Source organism: Chrysochloris asiatica, unplaced genomic scaffold (assembly GCF_000296735.1).
Source record: "Chrysochloris asiatica unplaced genomic scaffold, ChrAsi1.0 scaffold00406, whole genome shotgun sequence".
Lineage (NCBI taxonomy): Eukaryota > Metazoa > Chordata > Mammalia > Afrosoricida > Chrysochloridae > Chrysochloris > Chrysochloris asiatica.
The window spans coordinates 917,806-925,554 of record NW_006408924.1 but is presented as its reverse complement, the minus strand read 5'-3'; the positions used below and the strand labels follow the sequence as shown (position 1 = coordinate 925,554).

The window sequence follows — 7,749 nt, the reverse complement described above, 5'->3', positions numbered from 1 at the left end:
AAAAAATAGCTTTGTATTATGCTGCCTCTTTCTCCTGTGCATATGGCTTGCTGAACAGGTTGAGGGCATTCCCTGTGCCAACCCAGAGGATCCATCTGATGCCCTTGATTGTGTCTCCTTGGGATGTGTCCCTCTCTTGGTTCCTTTCCTCCCTTTACCCTCAGCAACACCCCCTCCTCAGGTCCCAGTCCACTGTGGGGTAGGAGAGACACTAACAGAACTAGGATGGGCGATGTTGGCTGAGCGGATCCGCCTATTATTAGTGCTCGTTGATTGGCTCCTTGGAGCAGCGTACCCACGACTGAACCAATCCGGGGGCCGGGGCTGGGAGATGATGGGCGGCCGCCTCCTCACTGGAGGGATTCCTGGAGAAGCTGCAGTGTGGGGTTGCTCTAGACCGAGTACTGCCCCCAGTGTCTTTCCACCTTCTTCTACTGCGGCGGCGTCGGCAGCAGCAGTTAGCAGAGGCAACTTGAGACTGCACCCCGGGCAAGCCCCCCAGGGTGGTGTTCAGCTGAGAAAGGGGCTCCGCGCCCCGAAGGGGTGTGTGTAGGGTGGGGGCGGCCAGCTGGGACCAGCTGGTGGCCCTGGAAAACCTCCCACACACCCACACCCACACACCCCTTTTGTGTTGCAGACTGCCCCTCCAAGAGCAAAGGCAGCGAGAACGAGTGTGCCTCGCACGGGTCTGCGCGGGGACAGCAGTGGGGACCGAGACCCGGCACCACCTCCTGGTTCTTCCTCCAGGTAAGGCAGCGCGGGACTGGCGGCGCGTCCACCTCGGAGGCGCCTATTTGCTTGAATCTTTCCGCACGGTTTTAATCTCCGTACACTTGGGTGTTGGTAGTGGGAGACTGAGACCTGGGAAGGGAGCCCCGGGTGGCCTATTGTGAGGAATATAATGAGACCACATGTGCATCTCCTGGAAAAGCACTTTGTATAGCGCCTGTGATTTCCAGCCTGGAGTTGATGTAGAGTATCTCCCATCTTTTCGCTCTCTCTTTCCTTCTCTTCTTCTTTCTCCTCCATCCCCAACCCCCAAACCCCCAACCCTCAATCATTTTCTCTCTTTTACTCTCTCTCTCATCCTCTCCCACTCTAAACTGGAACAGTGTTTCTTTCTCCTCCTGGTCAGGATTGCCGTTTCTCAGATGAAAGGGAGAGTGAAGAAAGGAGAAAGATTTCGTTTCATCTGGTGGGTGGGGTCGGGGGGAGACTGATAAAATGAATACAATCTACGAAAATTAAGAGTACAGAAAGCAATTAAACTGAATAGGGAAGTAGACAAGCCATCCAACTCGGGCTGTCTGAGAAAGGAAGCATCAAGTTTAACTGGATCTCCTCCTTGCAAGTGGCTGTGTCTCTCACTTGTTCCCTTCATTATGAACAAAAATAAACCAACAATCCAACCCACTTTCAACTGCTTAATTGCTGTTGTTTTTAAGTGCCATTTGACTTTCCCTGTTTCTGTTTGCCCTGTGGGGCTATTTGGTATTGTACAACAGTGTTCATGTCTGAACTTTGAAGGATTTCTTAAGTAAAGAAACAATTTTTAAAATAGATATTACTTTCCTGAGATTCCCTAGTATGATCTGTATGTTTGGGGTGGGGTTGGAAAGCAAAAAATGTAAAGTTTCAAGACACTTATAAGTAGCACTAGTTTTCTTAGGAGGATTGGATTTATACTTTGAGAAAGCTAATCTTGTATTTAGCTTTGTGTACATGATGATACTTTCTGCGATATTAACCTTTTGATGTAATAAGGCAACCATTTAACTTTTGGGTTAGTGCTGCATTTTGTGAATAAATATTCATTTTATTCTATGTTTCTACTCCCTAGTTGATTTTTGTTGCCTAGATCTCAAAGCCATGTTTTGCTTTGTGTTCTTTTAGTAAGAGAGTATGTAATGGATGTAAACATCATGCTTATACAATTTCAGCACTCCCTTTAAAAAGCACTTGGCTGTTCAGTTGGCCAAGAATCGTATTCTACTGGAGCAAAGTTTAGAAAGTAGTGGTGGGAAGACAGCCTGAAATGTTAAATAAATCTTTTAAGGGAAAATATGTTTGTTTTCATGCCTAGTTTTAGGAAAGAGAAAGATATAAAAACAGGTGTCTCTACCTGCCTTTATTATAGGTCAAGTAAATGGTACTTGTTCTAAAGAGCCTTGACTTCAGCAATCTCTAATTCCATCATCAGTAACATAAGCTTTGTTTTCTTGTTATTCATACCCAAGATAGCTAAGTGATTACTGTCAAATGGGAGGGGGAAGAGAAAAGTGCCTGGGTAAATGTAATGGGAAATCATTCAAAGTGGGTCCTAAATGAGCACAGAAAAGCCAGCAGATGTTAGTATCCAGATAAATTCTTTCCATTGACTGTCAGAAAACGCCAAGTCTTACAGTTTTTTATTCCCCTCTAGATGTCTGCTTGCAATAGGAAAAAGGAATCCTCTTAATCTTAACTCTTTCTGACCATATACACTTAATATATGCACCCCGGAAAGTCTTGTTTTCTCCACATATTTAGAGTGTATAACTTTATAGAAGAACTGTTTTCATTTGCCATCAATGGAATACATATTATTTCCTAAACCATTTTGTATTTGAGGCAGTTCTATCTTGTACATAAACAGAATTACCTAGAGTCACAAAGGATCATCTTTCTAAGGCTTTAGTATTTGGATGACTTTTGTAAAATGTAGCATCACTGTTAAAAGCTAACTCTAATTTTTAGAGGTTACAAGGACAAAAGGACACTCACTTACTTAATTAACTCTTGTGTATGTACAACTGAATTAACAAGTTTAGACATGAAAAGAAGTACAAAAAGAAATCAGTCACTTTCCATGTGATCAAAATAAGATTTTATTTGTTTGTTTCTCCACTGTCTTAGGAAAATAGAAAAGTTTGGGCTTGATTTGAGTCATTTGTTTTCATGACTTTTTGTAAGTGCTAATTATAGCAGTAACATGTAAAACAGATGCACAAAAGCAATTAAATTTACATATAGTTATGAAAATTTAAGTCTTTATAAAGCAAATATAGTCAATTTTTATACACTTATGAAAATTTAAATTGATATATACTAAATGGATTAATGAGAGACTTTCTAGAAAGAACCAAAGGATAGAGAATAATGACTTTAAAAGAATTTTTATTACTCTGTCATTCACAGAATGTTCAGGTGAAACAATTTCTTACAATTTTCATTTTCTCTCATTTAAAAACTGTATCTTAGTAAATCATATTAATATTTCAAAACAAATATATAATAAGACATCAAGGGATTTTTTTCGTAAGGACTAAAGATTGCTACTGTACAAGGAAAATCCTGATACTAATTTCACAAAAAATAACACAGGTAGGGATTGATTTGAAGAGTAGTCTTAAACTTAATTTCATAATTGAAAATATTAGTTATTCTATTTGGTCAAATTATCAGATGACTTTTATCAGGAAATCTGGTAATGGGTAGCTAGGTATTTGCATGATAAGATCTGTATATTAGACTTCTAGACTATAGTAGTTTATCTTAATTATATTTGCAGAATGAACTGGAAAATCACAAAATATAAAACGTGTTAGAAATTTAAGTTTCTTTGAATTTTCCATTGTCTAATAACACTGAACGTAATATAAATTCATCTATTTTGATATTAGTCTATTAAATAATATTTGGAGTGAATTCACAAAATTGATTTTTAGAACTATCTGATCCTAAAGAACTCTCAATTAATTAATGCAGATATATGAGTTGAAAATACTTATTGCTCTTGTGATTTCTAGTTTGTGCAGCAGCTGAGAGAAGATATCATTAATTCTGAATTGGAGCATAATATTTTTTCCTAAAAGGTAGTGATGATTTGAGGAATGGAACAAAATGAAACAGTTTTATACCATAATGGAGCCAATTTGTTCTAATGTTATAGAAAACCAAGACTGAAGTTAAGGTTTCTGCCATAGTATAATGTACCTATGGGTGCTGAAAGCATTTTGCAAAATAATTTTTTAATTGAATACACAATTCATTTTTATGTTAAAAAAATGATTTACTTTTTATAAATATATCTGTGTTAATAGGTTAAGATAGTTTCTGGATAAATTTGTTTTCCACGGAGATTGTGCAAAGTTATTAAAACAGGGATAAAGCATAAAGCTATTTAAATAAACAAATACTTTATATTTGCATTGAAAAATCTGTATTTAGCATACATATATGGAAATTATGAAACTTTTTTCCAAAAAGGATTATAGACAAATGGACAGTACCATATAGTCTGTTGGAACTCAGGGGTACTCAGGGCAAAAGTACTATTTAAAGAAAGGTAACAATGTTTTGGGCTGTTTTCAGCACTCTAGGTTGAATGGCCAGGGATATCCAGATAATAAAATTAGTGAAGTCCTGGCATGATGCTATAGGATAAGCACGAGACTGTTAACTACAAGGTCTGCTGTTCAAACCCACCATCCGCTCCTTGGAAACCCTAATCATGGTCACCATGAGTCAGAACTGACTTAACAACACTGGACAACAATAGATCTTTTCCTTAATTCAATCCTTCAATGACTTTGGGAAGAATTTATTTTTATATATGGATCATGGATGAAAAGGGTTTTCAGTATAAGCTATATTCTACATACAGGTAACAAATAAATTGAAATCTGATTTTTACATAATTGGGGCAGAACATGATAACGTTTCTGACTTTCTAAGGCTTTTAGTGATAGTTCTTTCAATGTTTACATTAAAGTAAACTTTTTCTTAATCTTTTACATAATTTAATGGCATGATTACCTTTACTTTTTCAGGTAAGGGGAGGTGTAGATTGTTATCATTTCATTTGCTTTCTTAAGGAAAGATCAGTTTTAAAAAAATATTTTTACCAACGATTCAGATTTCTTTATAAATTGGGACCATTTCTTTTACCAGGGATTTAATCCTGTCCATCTAAAGGAAATATAGACTGTTTGTTTCAGCTTCTCAGTCTGTTTGAATGTTCTTGAAAAACTTTTATGTTGTCCCAAAGATAAATTGTGGTAGTAAGGCATGTATATATATACTTGTACATTATCAATCAATCAAGAAAACTGTATGAGATGGATTAATACAGTGGCCACAGCAATGGCCTCAAACATCATAATAATTGTGTGGATGGGCAGGACTGGACAGTGTTTCCTCCGGTTGTAAATAGCTTACAACCAACCTGATGGCATCTAACGATAGCATATTTCCTGTGTGGAAATAAACTTATTGTAAGTTATATTATAAATATATTTATGCTACCTATTGACAGTAAGAAAGCAGTTTCTTTTCTTTTATAAATAAATAAAACTAAACTTTATTATCTATTCAAAAAGAAAGCCTCTTCCTTTCAATATATAATGAGTGAGAAATATTGCTATGTTGTATCAATCATAAACCTGGAAATAGTCTCTTTGTAATTCTTAATATAATTTTAGAGATCCTGTTGTAGCCTCCTTTCAGAAGAACATGTTATTGTTTTTGTTAAGTGCCATTGAGTCGGTTCTGATTCATACATTTCATTCATTTAAAAATAATATTTGTTAAATGTAAAACTGATTATCCCCTCTGTAAACCTTCACTCAATTCACAATAAATAGCTTAGAAATAGATATGTGACTTTTTAAACTAACTGGAACCTAATTTCGGAGTACAGTTCCAATAATGGTAGACCTGAAAGTTCTGCCGCCATGTGTTTGAAACATACAAAACATATTTTAAAGCATTTCTTCATTCTTTATAATGCTTTTATTTAAACTCAAAAATTCAAATTGTTTAGAACTAGTTCTGATCCTCTTTGAGATTGTTTTGCCTCTAAAACTACACTCAATCATTTGAAGGGATGTGGATATATTGGATTGCACACATATTACTATGTAAATGTGGGAATTCAGTACAAATTCATAATTTTTGGTTTCTGTTGGCACCCTGGTGGCACTGTAGAATAAGTACTAGACTGCTAGCCACCAAGTTGTCAGTTGAAACCAAGCAGCCATTCTGGAGGGGAAATATGAGGCAATCTGCTCCCATAAGGATCTCCAGCTTCAGAAACTCTATATGTGCTCACTATAAGTTGGAATAGACTCAATGGTTTTTGTTTTGTGTTTTGTTGTAGTAAAAAAAAGAGTTCTGGTGGTGCAGTGGGGTAATCATTGGCTAGTTCAGATGATTATTCCTTAGCTGCTACTTAGAGAAAGATGACTCTGTCTGCAGTTGTATATTATCTGTATGGTCACTATGAGTCAGCATTGACTCAGTGACAGTGGGTTGGTTATAATACGAGTCCTGGTGGAGCAATGGGTAAAGCACCTTGTTGTTATGTGCCTTTGAGTCGGTTCCAACCTGTAGCGATCCTGTATAAGGTTTCCAAGGAGCGACTGGTGAGCTTGAACTACCAACCCTGCAGTTCAAACCAACATTGCAGTCCAGTGCATTAACCCATAGCACCACGCTAGGACTATGCCTAATCAACAAAGTAAGGGTCCCAACTCACCAGCCACTTGAGGAGAAAGATGAGGCTTTCAAAAGTCAACTTTCAAAAAAGATTTACAGCCTTGAAAAGCCTGTGGGGTAGTTCTGCTCTATCCTATAGGGTCTCTATGAGTCTGAACTAACTTGACGACAGTGTATTTGGATTTTATTGTTAGTTATTTTTGGGGGGCTGTAATAGACATACAAAGAAAACTACTGGTCATTTCTGTAACTTTCTCACATGTATTTTGAAAATAGTAATTACATTCATAGTGAGTCATTTTATTTAAGGAGGATCTCTGGAAATTGGAAAGCAGATGATGGTAATAAAAGAATTCTACTGTTTAGCTGTTTGCACAAAATGAGAACTGGATAATTTCTATGTAAATTAGGAACCCCCTTTTTAAACAAGTGTGAGGGTATTTCATTATAATAGTGTGTCCTAGGTTTTCTAAGAGCCTTTTTGTCCCTTTTATTATGTGTACCAGGTTATAGCCAGGCTATCATGACCACACTACTTTGTACAAGGAATTTAATTAAGTACTCAGTTAAGAATTGGATTTAGGTTGAAATATCTGAAATCAGTGGACTATAGATGATCCTGAAACATGGTCTTTCTTGTACTAAGAGAATCTTCATCATTTCTGAAATGCAGGTTTCAAAATAATTCTAAATTCTATAAAATTCTAAAGTGTTTGGGATTTGTATCATTATTTTTATAAAGGGCATTGTTGTTGTTAAGTGCCATCTAGTTAATTCTGACTGATAGCAATCATGTATACGGTTTTGGAGCAGTATATGTGTGTGTATATGGGTTTGCACCACTCACCTTGTGGTTAGCAGTCTACAGTGCTTATCCTAAAGTCTCATAAGTAAAAGTAATTGTGTGTTATATTAACTACAATAAATCTTTCATTTATATAAATGGTTTAATTTGTTAATCAATGATAAAGTGCACCTATGTAATTGAACACAAATAGAACTGGATAGTTTTAAATGTGAAGCTGCAGTTGCTTAAGTTAGAGGTGCTCCCACATCCTCCCTGACTACGCCATTTATTCCAATGAAGTAGAAATAGGGGGAAAAACAGGCAAACTCACTTCAAATATCCAGGAGAGTTCCTTGGGTCTGACTTCCAGACAACGGCATCTTCTTCTTATCTGAGACCCATTTCCTCTCTGAACCAAGCTCTTTGCATTGCAGTCCATGTATCAGTGGTTTCCTGCAACTCTGGGTATTGTCTGAGACCCATTT

General features: G+C 36.8%; 1 pseudogene; it reads left to right on the top strand.

Annotated features, from left to right (window-relative positions):
• The first annotated feature begins 232 nt into the window (after positions 1 to 232).
• LOC102839193 overlaps positions 233 to 7,749 on the top strand; it is a 50,257-nt pseudogene continuing 42,740 nt past the window's right edge.